General features: G+C 47.4%; 2 pseudogenes; both read left to right on the plus strand.

Moving 5' to 3' along the window:
• Positions 1-2,147: 2,147 nt before the first annotated feature.
• LOC140714447 (small ribosomal subunit protein eS25 pseudogene) lies at positions 2,148-2,523 on the plus strand (annotated as a pseudogene).
• A 4,088-nt stretch (positions 2,524-6,611) lies between these two features.
• LOC140714448 (60 kDa heat shock protein, mitochondrial pseudogene) lies at positions 6,612-18,008 on the plus strand (annotated as a pseudogene).
• Positions 18,009-20,219: the final 2,211 nt, after the last annotated feature.

A 20,219-nucleotide genomic window follows, 5' to 3' on the forward strand; every position in this document is an offset into this window, starting at 1 on the left:
ATACTCACACCACTGATGAGTGAAAATGTTCCTCCTCAAGTTCCCCTTTCACTTTTCACCCTTACCCTATGATTTCTAGTTCTACTCTCACACAGAGGAAAAAGCTTGCATCCATTAACCCTATCTATACCCTTCAATTTTTCAGACCCCTATACCCCTCATTCCTCTGCACTCCAGGGAATAAGGTCCTAGCCTATTCAACCTTTCCTTTTCATTCAGGTCCTCAAGTCCCAGCAATATCCTGGTACACTCCCCATACTTTTTCAATTTTATTGAAGCGATCTTAATGTAATGACATAACCCAGCCAAACTGCGGATGAGTGAAAGAAATGAAATCCAGATCTCCAACATTTGAAATGAAGAAATTCTGCAAGTTCAAATGAATTTTCTTACTATATTCTGTGCAAACCATGGAAACAGCAGACATTGAAGGCACCTCGTTAACTTTGTAATGTGTCTCATTGCTGTACTTGAGCAATTTCAAATACCTGGGTATTAAGATCTCTGACGATCTAACCTGGTCCCAACATATCAATGCAGCTATGAATAGGGCAAGACAGCAGCTATATTTCATTAGAAGCTTGAGGAAATTTAGTTTGTCACCTAAAAAACTCAAAAACTTCTACAGATGTACTGTGAAGAACATTCTGACTGGCTGCATCACATTTTGGTATGGGGCGGGTGGCGGGGAGGAATTACTGCACAGGACCGAAAGAAGCTACAAAGTTGTGAAATTAGTCATCTTTGTCACGTGTACTAGCCTCAGTAGTATCCAAGACACCTTCAAGGAGTGGTGCCTCAGAAAGATGGCATGCATCATTATGAACCTCCACCCACCAGGACATGCCCTCTTCTCACTATTGTCATCCGGAAGAAGGTACAGAAGCCTGAGGGCACACACTCAGCGATTCAGGAACAGCTTCTTCCCCTCTGCCATCCGATTCTTAAATGGACATTGAAATCATGAACACCACCTCATTTTTTTATTATCTCTGTTTTTGCACTTTTTTACTCAATTACTTACTGTAATTGATTTACTTATTCATTTTTTTCTATATTATCATGAATTGCATTGTACAGCTACCGGTACAAATTTCATGACAATGCTGGTGGTATTAAAACTGATTCTGAAACAGGAGGACAAAGGTTGAAGATCAGAGGTGAGAGGTTTAACATGGGCATCAAGGACAGTTCCCTCGCACAAAGGGTGGTGAATATTTGGAATAAGCTGCCAGAGTTAGTGTTTGAAGTGGGCACATTAGCAACATTTGAAAACCATCAGGTATATCAGGTGAGGTTTTGTGGGACAATGGGACAATGTGGGCAGATGAGACGAGTTTGTTGTGCCACAAATGGGCCGATCGGCCTGTTTCGATGCTCTATGACTTTTTCTTTATATCTTTAGAATTAATCTCTTTGATTCAATAAATGCCACGGTTATATTTAAGTACTATCGTGTTAACACTCATATATGTTTAAGCATATACCTTTATAAAGGGACCTCCCTCTTTGTCCAGTCATTGTAAAGGATAAATTAAAATCTAGTCAGTGCTGTTAACCTGATACTGAAGGACTTCAATTGAAGGGCCTCACTTTCAAGGACTCTACAACTTGAATTCTTCTTATTATTGATTTATTATTACTACAGTATTTGATTTTTTTTTGCATTTGCAGTTTATCTTCTTTGGCACATTGTTGTTTGTCAGTCTTTGTGTGCAGTTTCTCATTGATTCCTTCATATTTCTTTGTTCCACTATGAATGCCTGCAAGAAAATGAATCTCAGGGTAGAATATGGTGACATATACGTACTTTGATAATATGAACACCAGAATGGAAAAGAAATGTGACCGAGTGACTTTGACCGTGGAATAATTGTTGGTGCCAGATAGAGTAGTTTGAGTATTTTAGAAACTGCTGATCTTCTTGAATTTTTATGCATAACACACTCTAGAGTTTTCAGAGAACGGTGCGAGAAACACAAATACATACAGTGAGTAGCAGGTCTGTTGGTGAAAATGCCTTGTTAATGAGAGAGGTCGGAGGAGAGTGGCCAGATGGGTTCAAGCTGACAGGAACACAAATAACCACGCTTTACAATGGTGGTAGAGCAGAATAGTATCTCTGAATGCAAGACAGAAGCGGCAGCATGCCTCCTAAGGATGATAAGAAAAAAAGATGGGGGTAAAGGAGGCAAAAAGGACAAGGATCCAGCGAACAAAACTGGAGGAAAGGCCAAAAAGAAGAAGAGGTCAAAAGGAAAAGTACAAGACAAGCTGAACAATCTGATCCTGTTTGACAAAGCTACTTATGATAAACTTTTGAAAGAGGTACCCAACTACAAACCGATCACAGCTGCAATCATTTCCAAAAGACGAATGATCAGAGGTTCTCTAGCCAGGGCTGCACTTCAAGAGCTCCTCTCAAAGGGTATGATCAAGCTGGTGTGCAAACACAGAGCTCAAGTTACCTACACTCAAAACACCAAGGGAGGTGATGCCCCAGCTGCTGCAGACAATGTCTAAGGTTCTGGGATGGATGACAAGTGAAGATATTGTACACAAAAAAAATACAAAAAGCAAACAAACCTTGAACTGGATGGGCTACAGCAGTGCAAGGCCACACCAGTGGCCTGTACTGAAAAATGCAGCCACTGAGTGTAAGTTTCAGCATGAAGAAACTCACCTGATGAAACGACCTGAAACGTTGGATTTGTTTCTGTTTCCACAGATGCTGCCCAGTCTGCTGACTGTTTCTGGGACTTTGGTATCACCACAGAGATTCAGTTTGCTGTGAGGAATTTATTAGTGGCTAAACTAATGAACTGGTTCCAATTCTCATTGCGGGCATGACGCTTAATAGATCTGTTTTACAAAGCAAAAAATTCCCGGAGATTATGAACTTCTGTTGTTGCCAGGAGACTAGTGCTGTCATTGTGATCACAAGCCCACGGACTACATTGTAAAAACTATTACGGAAAGGTTATTTACAAAGCAGGCGGTGTCATTCATTTTCAAATGTCATGATGACAAATAGTTTCAGAATCAAAGGGAAATGAAATACAGTGGATGTGTTGAATCGAAATTAAAAACAGAAAATGATGGAGTCACTCAGACCTTTGACCTGAACTATCTCTCCATAGATGCTGCCTGACCTGCTAAGTGTTTCCAGCATTTTCTGTTATTGCTTAAGAAGCAACTGCATCTTTCTGATTGCCACCATAAGGAGGAGACTCAGGAGCCTGAAGGCACATGCAACGTTTGAGGTTCCTAGCCTCCATCATCAGGTTTCTGAATGGATAATGAACCCATGAACTCAGCAGGTCAAGCAGCATCTATAGAGGGGAATAAACAGTCTATGTTTCAGGCCAAGTTGTGATGGTCTCAGCCTGAAACATCAACTCTTTATTCCTTTCCATAGATGCTGCCTGATCTGCTGAGTCTCTCTGCTATTTTGTGTGTGTTGCTCTAGATTTCCAGCACCTGCAGGATCCCCTGTGTTTATGAGCTGCCCTCATTCATCTCCAGGACGTGCTCAGGTTTTGACTGATCCAGATTCCTCATTCCTGTTGCCTCAAAATGCTGCAGGGATGGGTGGGGGGGGGGGGTGTTGGAAATTTTCCTCGATATTTGAACCCTATAACCTCTGGCCTATGACCTCACTCGACAGTCTAAAGAGATGTCCTACAGAGCTGAGGACAATCAGACATAATCCTACTGAAGCATCCAAAATCTTCTGGAGATGCACAAGGGGGTAGATGTTGAGAGTAGGTTCTTGATTAGTAAGGTCATCAGATGTTGCGGGGAGAAGGCAGGGGAATGGGGTTGAGAGGGATAATAAGTCAGCCATGAACCTTTAGGGAATCCTGCACAAGGACTCCCAAATCCCTTTGTCCCTCAGTTTTGTTTTGTATTTTCTCTCCATTTAGAAAATAATCAACCTTTTCATTTCTTCTACCAAAGTGCATGACCATACAGTTCCTGACATTATATTCCATCTCATTTCTTAGCCCATTCTCCTAATTTGTCTATGTTCTTCTGTAGCATCTCTACTTCCTCAAAACTACCTGCCCCTCCACATACCTCCATATCATCTGCAAACAAAGCCATCAATTCTATCACCCAAATCACTGACATTTAACGTAAAAAGAACTGGTCCCAACACAGACCCCTGTGGAACACCACTAGTCACCAGCAGCCAACCAGAAAAGGCTTCCTTTATTCTCACTCTTTGTCTCCTGCCAATCAGCCACTGCTTTATCCATGCTAGAGTCTTTCCTGTAATATCGTGGGCTTGTAGCTTGTTAAGCAGCCTCGTGCATGACACCTCGTCACAGACCTTCTGAAAATCCAAGTACACAACATCAACCGATTCTCCTTTGTCTATCCTGCTTGTTGTTTCTTCAAATAATTCCAAGAGATCTGTCAGGCAAGATTTTCCCTTGAGGAAACTATGCTGGCTAAGGCCTCCAAGTTCCTTGAATCCACATCCTTAACAATCAAGTCCAACATCTTCCCAACCATTGAGGGCAAGCTAACTGGCTTATAGTTTCCTTTCTGCTGTCTCTCTCCCACCCTGAAGAGTGGAGTGACATTTGCAATTTTCCAGTCTTCCAGAACCATTCCAGATTCTAGTGATTCTTGAACGATCATAACTAATGCCTCCACTATCTCTTCAGCTGGTTCATTCAGAACCCTGGGGTGTACACCATCCAGTCCAGATGACTTATCTACCTTCAAACCTTTTCAGTTTCCCAAGAACCTTCTTTCTAGTAATGGTAACTTCACACACTTCATGCCCCCGACACCAGGAACTTCCACCACACTGCTAGTGTCTTCCACAGTGAAGACTGATGCAAAATACTGATTCAGTTCATCCACCATTTCCTTATCTCCCATTACTACCTCTCCAGCATCGTTTTCCAGCAGTCCAATATCCACTCTCGCCTCTCTTTTACACTTTACATATCCAAGGAAACTTTTGATATCCTCTTTAATATTATTGGCCAGCTTACTTTCGTATTCCAGCTTTACCTTCAGAAATACAGAGTAACATTCCCATCGCACACTCTCAGGGCAGGGATAGCACAAGTTAGATATAGGGTAAAGTTCCCCTACACAGGAAAGATATCAATAAGATTGTAAGAATACAGAGGAATTGTATTTGAGGTAGTGCCAGCTGTAGCTGCTCTCAGTGATGGGGAAGGCTGTGTTTGTGATGTCAACTACTCTCTGCAGCCCTTTGCAATGGAATTTCCGGACCAGGCCATTATCCAGACAGTAAAGGTGTAAGGAATACTGAAATGCTGTGAAACTTAAAACTTCCACTCTTAGAGTTTCTCAGTACAATCCAGAGACTGGCAGGTGTGGTTGGGAGAAATAAGCAACTGTGATGTGTTTGCTCTGACATCTCTAGAGGACAAGCCAATGCACACCTCTGTGCCCCTTGCAGATGCCAACGATGGGCATGAGGCAGTGGAAATGGACCAGCCTGTGAAACAGTGTCAGCCAGCTCCTCATCAACTACAAACATCCACCTTGGTATCATTGTCAACCCTGCATTCACTGCCAGCCAGCTGGTTCCTGTGCAAATGCTGCCCGATTTACCTTATGTGAGTTTGCAGTCTCTATCGTTCCACTCCTCATTGAGATGTAGGGCACAGCAGGTCAGGCAGCATCTACGGAGAGAGAAGCGTCTGTGTTTCAGGTCAGTGACTCTTCATCAGAGCGGGAAAGATGAGAAAACAGGTGTTAGTTGGGTTACCAAGGGTGGGTGGGGTGGGAGAACAGGAGGGACGGTCTGGGATCAGGAGTTGCTCACACAGTATCTTTCGCTACCTTCAGTTAGTCACAGTGACTTGTCAGGGTGGGAGTGCTGTTGAGGAGAACGGGGGAAGGGTTTGTTGGAAGAGGAGGAGTGCTATTCAGGAGAACATGGCCTCGGGGGAAGAAAGGGAGTGCCAGTCAGGAGATGGTGGGGTGAGGGAGAAGTGGAGTGCCACCGAGGAGACCAGATAGGGTGAGAAAGAGAGGGCGTGCCATTGAGGAAATCAAGGGGGGGGGGAGGGTTGAGGAACAGAGGGCGTACCATTGAGAAGATTAGTGGGAGGGAAGTTGAGGAAGAGAGGCAGTGTCATTGAGGAGATCGGGGAGGATTGAAGAAGAGGTAGTGCCATTGAGGAGATCAGTGGGAGGGAGGTTGAGGAGAGAGGGAATTCCACCGAGGAGATTGGTGGGGGCGGGGTTGAGGAAGAGAGGGAGTGCCATCGAGGAGATTGTGGGAGGTTGAGGAAGGCAGGGAGTGCCATTGAGGAGATCAGACAGGGTGAGGCACTGCAGCTGAGGAGATTGGGGGCAGTGGTGGAAGGTAGAGGGAGTACTGTTGAAGAAATTGGAGGGAGAGTGTCAGAATGCACTGAGATCTAAGGACAGTGGTCTCTGAGGAGTTGTGGGGATGGGAAGAGGAATTCTATTGAGCTCGGTGATAAGGAGATACAGGGCACTCCCTGTTCTTCTCCCATAAGGAGACTGGGTGGGTGTAGAAGTGGGAAGGACTGCAGCTTAGGAAATCAGGGGTGGGTGAAAGGGAGTGTTGATGAGAAGCTCAGGGGGCAATGGTTGAGCGTAAGCAGTGGGAGATGAACAAGAGCAGGAAACAGGAAGTACTGGGACTGCAGCCGCTATAAACCTGTAATAAAAGAGACTGCTGTGAACTCAGCCACTCCAGCAGTCCAAAGTAGAATAAAATCAAATGAAACTGGAGTAGTTAGGATCCAGTCAGTGGTTAGCCATTCTCAGTAGATCCTTCCTCACTATCCCGTCCTCCCCTCACCACCACCCCCCAAATAGTGTCCTGTGAGTCTTGACTGATTGGGTGACAGAGTTGCTGTTTCTCATAAAAGATCATTCTATTGAACTGGAGCAACTTTACAGAGGCTCTGCAGATGCTGAAAGTCCTGTTGCTGGAACTCAGCAAGTCAGGCAGCATATATGGAGGGTCTCGGTCTGAAACGTCGACTACTCCCACCCATAGATAATGCCTGACCTGATGAGTTTTGCTTTGCTTTGGATTTCCAGCATCTGCAGAATTTCTTGTGTTTCTAACCTGCTGAGTTGCTCCTCTCAGCACGTTGGACCAGTGTCTCATGTTTTTCTCTGCATCTCCCTGGATTGAACATCTGGCTCATACCCAATGTCTGGATATGTGATGGGAGGGATGACTTTGTCTGCTGTTTGACTGTGGATAATAGTGTTTCCTATTTAGATCTGCCTGGGACTTGCATCCACCTTCTTGATTTTTTTATTTTTATGTTCAGCCCAGGCATGGTTGGAGCCCACAAAACACATGGTTAGAGGTCAACAAAACACCCGCTGTCTGGCGTGGCTGAGAGTGATGAATCTTCTGAGAACACCAGACCTGGGCCACGAAGCCCAACTCCACAGGGCTGAGGGAACAGGGGGCAACCACCCCCTCACCATCTATACCAATTTTGGCAGGTGAGTGGGGCTGCTGGAAGTTCCTGGGGGATAAATCCTGATCTCACAGCACTGGAGTGGTCCATTCATTCCATCATCTCCCTGTCAGCTAATGGTGAGCTAGTCAGATGTGTCCCACTCTCCAGGTCTCAGAGTAATAAAACACAGAAACAACCCCTGCAGCCCACCAGGTCTCACCATGAGTTTCTCGACCCATTCCTACACAGACCCTGTCGCTCTGCTCTTTAACCGTCCCATAGACGAAGCCTTCTGGCTCCACACCCCAAAGGTAGGGCCCACCATTCTTTGACAAAAGTTTATTTCCAACTAAACACTGTATAATATATCAGGACTTCATAAACTATTTACAGTTTCAAATTAAAATACAAAGTACAATTATTACTATCTACAACACATTCAAGCCCTCAAGGGCCCAATATTCTTGGAAATCTCTCATTGTGACCATAGATACTCAAACAGAGACTGCAACCTTTCAGTCTTTTATCATACAAATGTACAAAAATTTATTCAATCACAAGATACATGCAATTGTCAGGGTGTTTACAAAGCCTAACAATTACAAATTAAAATACAGTCACTATTTATTGGCTACAAAGCACTCAATTCCCTGCGGCATCCACCATTTTCAGAGAAACCCCAACATGCACGTGCTCCCTCTCCAAAGCACGAACATAATCCCAGAAGAGGAGCAGGCAGTCGGCTCAGGCCGAGCCTTCGACTGCCTGTTGCCTGGACCCTGGACCCTGCAAACAGACCATGAGATCCCTCAAGTGACCCAGCACCTTCTGTAGTGGATGGGAGGGTGGGAGGGGCTGTCTCCTCCCCCCCCCCCCCCAACTTGATGCAGGATTACAGGGAGGACAGTCGAAGGTCAGCTTTCATGGAGAATGGACACCGATTGACAAAACATTTCAGCATTGAGGTAGTGACAGGCAGCTAATGGGAGAACTGGGGGAGAGAGGTACTGGTGTAATCCCCTTACTGGACCTGTATGCAAACTTGGCCTATTAGCCGGCTCTGCCAACAACTACGGGATTCAGCGGTAAGAAGGCCACCTTCCATAAACAATATGTGTCAAGGGAGCGATATGATTTGGGATTCAGCCAAACAGGAGCATTGTGATGTTCCAATTAAAGAAATCTTGATTTGAGCTAATGCTGAGTTGGGATGCTATGGTGAGGTTGTATGAGACATTGGTGAGCCCGAATTTAGAGTACTTTGTGCAGTTCTGGTCACAGAATTACAGGAAGGATATTAATAAGGTTGAAAGAGAGCAGAGAAGGTTTACGAGGATGTTGAGCTAATTTACGAGGAATTTGAGCTAATCTGAGCTAATCCATCTTAAACAAACGGGCTCTCTCTTAGGAGTATTGGCCCTTCCTCCTTGGAGCTATTCATCTGCACAAAGGACTTCATGCAATGGGGATGCTCCTTCCCATGCTAAATACTGCTCATACACAATTGTTGGTCGGCACGAAAGAACAGATTGTACACCATATAAAATTTTAAAGGAAATATATTTACAAATTTCAGCTGAATGGAGCAGTTAGTCAGAGAAAAAAATAATAAAAGGGCCCATTACTGTTAACCCAGTCCAGATGTGCACATGGAGTTGGATCTCATCTTGAAGTTGTCCTTTTCAGTTGCACGCTGGATCCATGGTCTACATGAAAGTACACATCACATTCCAAGCTTTGCTCGAAATCCATCTTAAACAAACGGGCTCTCTCTTAGGAGTATTGGCCCTTCCTCCTTGGAGCTATTCATCTGCACAAAGGACTTCATGCAATGGGGATGCTCCTTCCCATGGCATTCTCAGCCATCTGCCCACCTGTCCTCTCCACAGCTCCCACCAAACTGTCTGTCACAAATCTCTCTTCGCTCCATTCTCTCAAACTTTCTCCCAATTCGGCCATCCTGATTGGCTGAAGCAACAATCCTAAGTTAACATCATAACCTATTATCTTTTAGCTGAAACCAGAACATCCTAAAAGCAGAACACACTGGTTTACAAAACTGCTAAAATGAGATACCTGCAGCCTAGCAGTAAAAATCTTAACTAGGGCATTATACTGGTGTAAGGACAGCTGGCACTGGAGGACAGTGAGGGGGAAACATCTTTCGTTCATTACAGTACTTCACTCTCACATCCATTCTTCCTCACTCCCCGCTTCCCCTCTCCCCACCCCAATCAATCCCACCTCTCCTCTCCACATCCCCAGCCCACCTTGCCCCTCCCATTCTATCATACACCCCCTTGCACTCCCTCTCCATTAAGTCTCCCTCACCCCTCCCTCTCTTTCCCCTAAACTTCTCCATCGCCATAGAACCCCTCCTTGACCCTCACCCACTATTGTCATTGTCCTCTGCTCCTCACCCCTTCTCGTTCTCCCTCACCTTTCACTTTCAGTTGGGTCCCAATTTGCCCCTGCCTCTCCATTCTCTCTGCATGCCCATACCAACACCCTTTGCCACTCCCTCTTCATTCACCCTCCCACCCCCTGTAGATCACTCCCCGCCAACCCAGCCCCTCACTCTTCGCACCCCCACTTCCATTTCCTCCTCCGCCTCCCAAACCCCACCCGCAGGTGATGGTACACACAGTCGGTACAGCATGGGCAGGGGAAGGACACGTTCAGCGTCATGTCCCCAGAGGAGCAGCAGCACACCCACATTGCTACCTGGTCCCTCCAACATGTACCGACTTGTCACTGCTGACGCTGAGTGTCAGGGTCGGACACAAACTGGGTACAGATCAGACACAAAATGAAGCTCCCTTCACAGCGCCCCATCACACACTGCCAGGGTCAGACACAGAGTGAAGCTCTCTCTACATTAATAATAAATATGAGAAACTCTGCAGAAGCTGGAAATCTACAGCAACACATGCAAAATCATGGAGGAACTCAGCAGGTCAGGCAGCATCTATGCAAATGAATAAACAGTCGACATTTCAGGCCAAGGGCCTTCTTCAGGACTGAGATGAAAGGGGGAAAATGCCAGAATAAAAAGGGGGGAGAGGGGAAAGGGGCTAGCTGGAATGTGATAGGTGAAGCCAGGTGGGTGGGAAAGATCAAGAGCTGGAGAAGGAGGAATCTGATAGGACAGGAGACTGGACCATGGGAGAAAGGGGAAGAGGAGGGGATCCAGGAGGAAGTAATACACAAGTGAGAAGTGAAAGGCTGGGGAATGGGAGGGGAGGGAAATTTGTTCACTGGAAGGAGAAATCAATATACTTGCCACCAAGTTGGCGGGTACTCAGACGGAATATAAGATATTGCTCCTCCACTCTGAGGGTGGCCTCATCCTGACTCACGAGGAGGCTATGGACTGACATGGCCGAATGGGAAAGGGAATTAAAATGTTTCACCACCGGGAAGCCCTGCTTGTTGCAGATAGTGCGAAGTTGCTCAACGAAGCAGTCCCCCAGTTTGTGTCGGGTCTCACCAATGTAGAGGAGGCCACATCGGGAGCACCGGACACAACAGACGACCCCAGCAGATTTGCGGGTGAAGTGCTGCCTCACCAGGAAGGTCTATTCAGGGCCTTGAACTGTCCCATCATGTACTCCTATCTAGGGTCAGGCATAGAGTGAAGCTCAGTCCACCACATCCCATCACACACTCTTGGCACCACACAGAGTGAAGCTCTCTCTACACTGTCCCATCACACACTCTCAGGGTCAGACACAGAGTGAAGCACTCTCTATACTGTCCCATCATGTACTCCCAGGGTCAGACACAGAGAGAAACTGTCTCTACACTGTCCCATCACGAACTCCCAGGGTCAGACACAGAGTGAAGCTCTCTCTACACTGTCCCATCACACACTCCCAGGGTCAGACACAGAGTGAAGCTCTCTCTACACGGTCCCATCACACACTCCTGGAGTCACACAGAGTGAAGCTCTGTATACACTGTCCCATCATGCACTCCCAGGGTCAGACACAGAGTGAAACTGTCTCTACACTGTCCCATCACGCACTCCCAGGGTCAGACATAGAGTGAAGCTCTCTCTACACTGTTCCATCACGCACTCCCAGGGTCGGACACAGAGTGAAGCTCTCTCTACACTGTCCCATCACACACTCCTGGAGTCACACAGAGTGAAGCTGTCTCTACACTGTCCCATCACACACTCCTGGAGTCACACAGAGTGAAGCTCTCTCTACACTGTCTCATCACGCACTCCCAGGGTCAGACACAGAGTGAAGCTCTCTCTACACTGTGCCATCACACACTCCTGGAGTCACATAGAGTGAAGCTCTCTCTGCACTGTTCCATCACGCACTCCCAGGGTCGGACACAGAGTGAAGCTCTCTCTACACTGTCCCATCACACACTCCTGGAGTCACACAGAGTGAAGCTGTCTCTACACTGTCCCATCACACACTCTCAGGGTCAGACACAGAGAGAAACTGTCTCTACACTGTCCCATCACGAACTCCCAGGGTCAGACACAGAGTGAAGCTCTCTCTACACTGTCCCATCACACACTCCTGGAGTCACACAGAGTGAAGCTGTCTCTACACTGTCCCATCACACACTCCTGGAGTCACACAGAGTGAAGCTCTCTCTACACTGTCCCATCACGCACTCCCAGGGTCAGACACAGAGTGAAGCTCTCTCTACACTGTGCCATCACGCACTCCTGGAGTCACATAGAGTGAAGCTCTCTCTACACTGTTCCATCACGCACTCCCAGGGTCGGACACAGAGTGAAGCTCTCTCTACACTGTCCCATCACACACTCCTGGAGTCACACAGAGTGAAGATCTCTCTACACTGTCCCATCACACACTCCTGGAGTCACACAGAGTGAAGCTGTCTCTACACTGTCCCATCACACACTCTCAGGGTCAGACACAGAGAGAAACTGTCTCTACACTGTCCCATCACGAACTCCCAGGGTCAGACACAGAGTGAAGATCTCTCTACACTGTCCCATCACACACTCCCAGGGTCAGACACAGAGTGAAGCTCTCTCTACACGGTCCCATCACACACTCCTGGAGTCACACAGAGTGAAGCTCTGTATACACTGTCCCATCATGCACTCCCAGGGTCAGACACAGAGTGAAACTGTCTCTACACTGTCCCATCATGCACTCCCAGGGTCAGACATAGAGTGAAGCTCTCTCTACACTGTTCCATCACGCACTCCCAGGGTCGGACACAGAGTGAAGCTCTCTCTACACTGTCCCATCACACACTCCTGGAGTCACACAGAGTGAAGCTGTCTCTACACTGTCCCATCACACACTCCTGGAGTCACACAGAGTGAAGCTCTCTCTACACTGTCCCATCACGCACTCCCAGGGTCAGACACAGAGTGAAGCTCTCTCTACACTGTGCCATCACGCAATCCTGGAGTCACATAGAGTGAAGCTCTCTCTACACTGTTCCATCACGCACTCCCAGGGTCGGACACAGAGTGAAGCTCTCTCTACACTGTCCCATCACACACTCCTGGAGTCACACAGAGTGAAGCTGTCTCTACACTGTCCCATCACACACTCCTGGAGTCACACAGAGTGAAGCTCTCTCTACACTGTCCCATCACGCACTCCCAGGGTCAGACACAGAGTGAAGCTCTCTCTACACTGTGCCATCACACACTCCTGGAGTCACACAGAGTGAAGCTCTCTCTACACTGTGCCATCACACACTCCTGGAGTCACACAGAGTGAAGCTCTCTCTACACTATCCCATCACGCACTCCCAGGGTCAGACACAGAGTGAAGCTCTCTCTACACTGTGCCATCACACACTCCTGGAGTCACACAGAGTGAAGCTCTCTCTACACTGTGCCATCACACACTCCTGGAGTCACACAGAGTGAAGCTCTCTCTACACTATCCCATCACGCACTCCCAGGGTCAGACACAGAGTGAAGCTCTCTCTACACTGTCCCATCACGCACTCCCAGGGTCAGACACAGAGTGAAGCTCTCTCTACACTGTGCCATCACACACTCCTGGAGTCACACAGAGTGAAGCTCTCTCTACACTGTGCCATCACACACTCCTGGAGTCACACAGAGTGAAGCTCTCTCTACACTGTCCCATCACGCACTCCCAGGGTCAGACACAGAGTGAAGCTCTCTCTACACTGTGCCATCACACACTCCTGGAGTCACACAGAGTGAAGCTGTCTCTACACTGTGCCATCACACACTCCTGGAGTCACACAGAGTGATGCTCTCTCTACACTATCCCATCACGCACTCCCAGGGTCAGACACAGAGTGAAGCTCTCTCTACACTGTCCCATCACGCACTCCCAGGGTCAGACACAGAGTGAAACTGTCTCTACACTGTCCCATCACGCACTCCCGGGGTCAGACACAGAGTGAAACTCCCTCCACACAGTCCCATCACACACTCCCAGGGTCAGACACAGAGTGAAGCTGTCTCTACACTGTCCCATCACGCACTCCTGGAGTCACACAGAGTGAAACTGTCTCTACACTGTCCCATCACACACTCCCAGGGTCAGACACAGAGTGAAGCTCTCTCTACACTGTCCCATCACGCACTCCCAGGGTCAGACACTGATGCACCATCAATAACTCACGCTGAGACTTAGGAAGTGAGATATCGGCTTTTATTGACTGAAGAACAACACTACATCCTGGGAAAATGAGGGAGAGCAGCAGACCACAGTCGCCTTTATACAGGGGTCTGTGGGAGGAGCCACAGGAGCAGTCAGCAGGGTCTGTGGGAGGAGCCACAGGAGCAGTCAGACAGGTATATCTAGTTCACCACAGACACAGAGTGAAGCTCTCTCTACACTGTCCCATCACACACTCCCAGGGTCAGACACAGAGTGAAGCTCTCTCTACACTGTCCCATCACACACTCCTGGAGTCACACAGAGTGAAGCTCTCTCTACACTGTCCCATCACACACTCCTGGAGTCACACAGAGTGAAGCTCTCTCTACACTGCCCCATCACACACTCCTGGAGTCACACAGAGTGAAGCTCTCTCTACACTGTCCCAACACGCACTCCCAGGGTCAGACACGAGTGAAGCTCTCTCTACACTGTCCCATCACGCACTCCCAGGGTCAGACACAGAGTTAAGCTCTCTCTACACTGTCCCTCACGCACTCCCAGGGTCAGACACAGAGTTAAGCTCTCTCTACACTGTCCCATCACACACTCCCAGGGTCAGACACAGAGTGAAACTCTCTCTACACTGTTCCATCACACACTCCCAGGGTCAGACACAGAGTGAAGCTCTCTCTACACTGTCTCATCACGCACTCCCAGGGTCAGACACAGAGTGAAGCTCTCTCTACACTGTGCCATCACACACTCCCAGGGTCAGACACAGAGTGAAGCTCTCTCTACACTGTCCCATCACGCACTCCCAGGGTCAGACACAGAGTGAAGCTCTCTCTACACTGTTCCATCACACACTCCCAGGGTCAGACACAGAGTCAAGCTCTCTCTACACTGTCTCATCACGCACTCCCAGGGTCAGACACAGAGTCAAGCTCTCTCTACACTGTCCCATCAGGCACTCCCAGGGTCAGACACAGAGTCAAGCTCTCTCTACACTGTCCCATCAGGCACTCCCAGGGTCAGACACAGAGTGAAGCTCTCTCTACACTGTGCCATCATGCACTCCCAGGGTCAGACACAGAGTGAAGCTCTCTCTACACTGTCCCATCACACACTCCCAGGGTCAGACACAGAGTGAAACTCTCTCTACACTGTTCCATCACACACTCCCAGGGTCAGACACAGAGTGAAGCTCTCTCTACACTGTCTCATCACGCACTCCCAGGGTCAGACACAGAGTGAAGCTCTCTCTACACTGTCCCATCACACACTCCCAGGGTCAGACACAGAGTGAAGCTCTCTCTACACGGTCCCATCACACACTCCTGGAGTCACACAGAGTGAAGCTCTGTATACACTGTCCCATCATGCACTCCCAGGGTCAGACACAGAGTGAAACTGTCTCTACACTGTCCCATCATGCACTCCCAGGGTCAGACATAGAGTGAAGCTCTCTCTACACTGTTCCATCACGCACTCCCAGGGTCGGACACAGAGTGAAGCTCTCTCTACACTGTCCCATCACACACTCCTGGAGTCACACAGAGTGAAGCTGTCTCTACACTGTCCCATCACACACTCCTGGAGTCACACAGAGTGAAGCTCTCTCTACACTGTCCCATCACGCACTCCCAGGGTCAGACACAGAGTGAAGCTCTCTCTACACTGTGCCATCACGCAATCCTGGAGTCACATAGAGTGAAGCTCTCTCTACACTGTTCCATCACGCACTCCCAGGGTCAGACACAGAGTGAAGCTCTCTCTACACTGTGCCATCACACACTCCTGGAGTCACACAGAGTGAAGCTCTCTCTACACTGTGCCATCACACACTCCTGGAGTCACACAGAGTGAAGCTCTCTCTACACTGTCCCATCACGCACTCCCAGGGTCAGACACAGAGTGAAGCTCTCTCTACACTGTGCCATCACACACTCCTGGAGTCACACAGAGTGAAGCTGTCTCTACACTGTGCCATCACACACTCCTGGAGTCACACAGAGTGATGCTCTCTCTACACTATCCCATCACGCACTCCCAGGGTCAGACACAGAGTGAAGCTCTCTCTACACTGTCCCATCACGCACTCCCAGGGTCAGACACAGAGTGAAACTGTCTCTACACTGTCCCATCACGCACTCCCGGGGTCAGACACAGAGTGAAACTCCCTCCACACAGTCCCATCACACACTCCCAGGGTCAGACACAGAGTGAAGCTGTCTCTACACTGTCCCATCACGCACTCCTGGAGTCACACAGAGTGAAACTGTCTCTACACTGTCCCATCACACACTCCCAGGGTCAGACACAGAGTGAAGCTCTCTCTACACTGTCCCATCACGCACTCCCAGGGTCAGACACTGATGCACCATCAATAACTCACGCTGAGACTTAGGAAGTGAGATATCGGCTTTTATTGACTGAAGAACAACACTACATCCTGGGAAAATGAGGGAGAGCAGCAGACCACAGTCGCCTTTATACAGGGGTCTGTGGGAGGAGCCACAGGAGCAGTCAGCAGGGTCTGTGGGAGGAGCCACAGGAGCAGTCAGACAGGTATATCTAGTTCACCACAGACACAGAGTGAAGCTCTCTCTACACTGTCCCATCACACACTCCCAGGGTCAGACACAGAGTGAAGCTCTCTCTACACTGTCCCATCACACACTCCTGGAGTCACACAGAGTGAAGCTCTCTCTACACTGTGCCATCATGCACTCCCAGGGTCAGACACAGAGTGAAGCTCTCTCTACACTGTCCCATCACACACTCCCAGGGTCAGACACAGAGTGAAACTCTCTCTACACTGTTCCATCACACACTCCCAGGGTCAGACACAGAGTGAAGCTCTCTCTACACTGTCTCATCACGCACTCCCAGGGTCAGACACAGAGTGAAGCTCTCTCTACACTGTCCCATCACACACTCCCAGGGTCAGACACAGAGTGAAGCTCTCTCTACACGGTCCCATCACACACTCCTGGAGTCACACAGAGTGAAGCTCTGTATACACTGTCCCATCATGCACTCCCAGGGTCAGACACAGAGTGAAACTGTCTCTACACTGTCCCATCATGCACTCCCAGGGTCAGACATAGAGTGAAGCTCTCTCTACACTGTTCCATCACGCACTCCCAGGGTCGGACACAGAGTGAAGCTCTCTCTACACTGTCCCATCACACACTCCTGGAGTCACACAGAGTGAAGCTCTCTCTACACTGTGCCATCACACACTCCTGGAGTCACGGTAAAGTTGGTGAGGTGGTGATCACCAAAGATGATACCAGGTTGTTGAAAGGAAAAGGTGACAAGGCTGAAATTGAAAAGCACATTGAGGAAATAACAGGAACATTAGATGTTGCCACAAGCGAATACGAGAAGGAAAAGCTAGATGAAAGGCTGGCTAAGCTTTCAGATGGTGTGGCAGTGATGAAGATTGGTAGCACCAGTGATGCCGAGGCGAATGAGATGAAGGACAGAGTAACTGATGCGCTTAATGGTACTCGAGGTGCTGTGGAAGAAGCTATTGTTCCCGGGGGCAGATGTGCTCTACTGCGGTGTACTCCAGCAATGAAAGCTCTGAAACCAATCAATGAGGATCAAAAAGTTGGAACTGAAATTGTTAATAAGGCTCTGAAAATACCTGCCATTACAATTGTCAGAAATGCTGGAGCTGAAGGAAGCCTAATTGTGGAGAAAATCTTGCAGAGTCCACCAGATAATTGGCTATGATGCAATGGCCGGGGAATTTGTTAAGCTGGTGGAAAAAGGAATTATTGATCCCACAAAAGTTGTAAGGACTGCCTTGGTGGATGCAGCTAAAGTTGCTTTTCTCCTAGCGACAGCAGAAGGTGTAGTGACAGAACTTCCAAAAGATGACAAAGCACAAGGAATGGGAGGTATGGCTGGTACACCTGGAGCAGGTATGGGAGGTGATATGCTTTAACATCCTTGCAGCAGGATTTTCAATGACCTGAGGTAACTGTTAGTATGGGTTTCAGTTGAATGGCTGCTGCACTAGAAGACAAGAGACATATGGCTATGAACCAAGTGTTGCAGAAACTAGTTCTGTCATTGAAATACTAATAATAAGGTTAAGAGCTCGGTTGGAATGTGCTGGATCTCAACTTGTTTACTGCCCATGTTGTCAGTGCTAAGAATTGTAATTTATTTTGTATTCATAATGAAATCAACATTTGTACATTCCTGGAAGTACTGAATGTGAAGACATTACTTATTGATTTTATTGTAACAGTATTGTGCTGACAATTGTTTAAAGGCACAGGTAATAAATGAGCAAGGGAGGTTTCCTCTGATCTGTATGCCATCCAGTACAGTACAAGATCATGCAACGTTGCCTTAAGTAATAAAGCATTCGGGCTCTCACGACCAGACTGTGCAACAGTTTCTTCCCCCAAGCCATCAGACTCCTCAATACTCAGAGTCTAGACTGACATCTACATCATTTATTATCACATTGAAATTTGTCCACTACTGTGACTATTGTCTTGTTTATTAATTATTGTACTGCCCTGCACTCTTTTGTGCACTTTATGTAGTCCTGTGCAGGTCTGTAGTCTAGTGCAGTTTTTATGTTGTTTTACGTAGTCTAGTGTAGCCTTGTGCTGTCTCACAGTGTCTAGTGTAGTTTTGTGTTGGTTCACATAGCACCAGGGTCCTGGAGGAACGTTGTTTCGTTTCTATTGTGCACTGTACCAGCAGTTTATGGTTGAAATGACAATAAACGACGACTTGAATCTCAACGTTGTATATGGTGACATACACGTACTTTGATAATAGATTTTGATACGTCAGTGTCAATACACCTAATTCTGATTCATAAAAATAAACCAGAATTGTTTTAGGTAAATTCAGAGAGATCCGGGTGTTCCAGTGAATTCACACAAAGCTGTGAATCTTTGATGATCCAGCACTCTCTGTACTGATTCCTGACTGGTGGTTTCTCCAGACCATTGGATGTCAAAAAAAAAATCCCAATGCAGTTTTAATTCAGAGCAGCACACAAAACGTGCAGTGGATTTTCTCAGTATTGAGAGAGCCTGGGACAAGAGGGCAGAGGCTCTGAATATGAGGGCATCGGTTAGAACAGAGATGAGGAAGAATATCTTCTACCAGAGGGTGGTGAATCTGTGAAATCCCTAGGCATAGACTGCCGTGGAGGCCAAATCAACGACCTGATAGAAGTTTCTTAAATGATGAGAGGCACAGTTAGAGTAGACAGAGAGTCAGCTTCAGTCCTGAAGAAGGGTCTCAGCCCAAAACGTCAACTATTTATTCATTTCCATAGACGCTGCCTGACCTGCTGAGTTCCTCCAGCATTTTGTGTGGGTTACTTTAGATAGAGAGTCTTTACTTGCCAGTACTGGAGGACATTGCTTTGAAGTGAGAGAGAAAAAGTTCAAAGGAGATGCATGAGACAAGTTTTTGTTTGCCTGGAATGTGTTGCCAGGTGAAGTGGTGGAAGCAGACATGATAGTATTAGACATTGAGTTGATCATGTCCAGTAGCTTTTTCTGGAGGGCAATAATGAGGAGCAAATCTCACCATTACAGCTGTTTTATCAGCTGGTTGCATGTCAGTCAGGGTCAGGCTGTATCAGCAGGCAAGTGGTAACAAAGGAACCTCAACACATGCTCTCCTTTTATACTGCAAACAGGTATGAATGCTAACGGATCAGAAACCTGTGAACAGGTACCGACTGATTCACAACTCAGCTTCACAGACAAAGAAACTACTGAAATATTGAACCAAATATGCTACGTCACTAGAAGTTTGAAGGCAAACAAGTTGTAGGAGTCACGCATCTGTTTTCTAGCTGTATTGTATTCTGAGTTGTGCATTTATTATGGTAACTATGGGTAGGGTGTGGTAAAATTATTATCATCAAATGCCTGTGAAGAGCTGTAAAGAAGGTCATCCATCTCTGTGTCCTTAGCCTTGGCAGAATTCAGGGCTTCCTTCATCGTGCCTGTAGCTTCCTCTCGGTTTTCACATCTGTCAGTCATGCAAATCCTGGGTGGAGACTTAGGAATACTGTCACACTCAGATATAGGATTTTTCATTACTGCTTCCATAACTTTTTTTTCTCATGGTGAGTAGACCTGAGCTGAAACCTCTGAATATGGAGGATCGATGG

The sequence above is a fragment of the Hemitrygon akajei genome, chromosome 21 (genome assembly GCF_048418815.1).
Source record: "Hemitrygon akajei chromosome 21, sHemAka1.3, whole genome shotgun sequence".
Classification (NCBI taxonomy): domain Eukaryota; kingdom Metazoa; phylum Chordata; class Chondrichthyes; order Myliobatiformes; family Dasyatidae; genus Hemitrygon; species Hemitrygon akajei.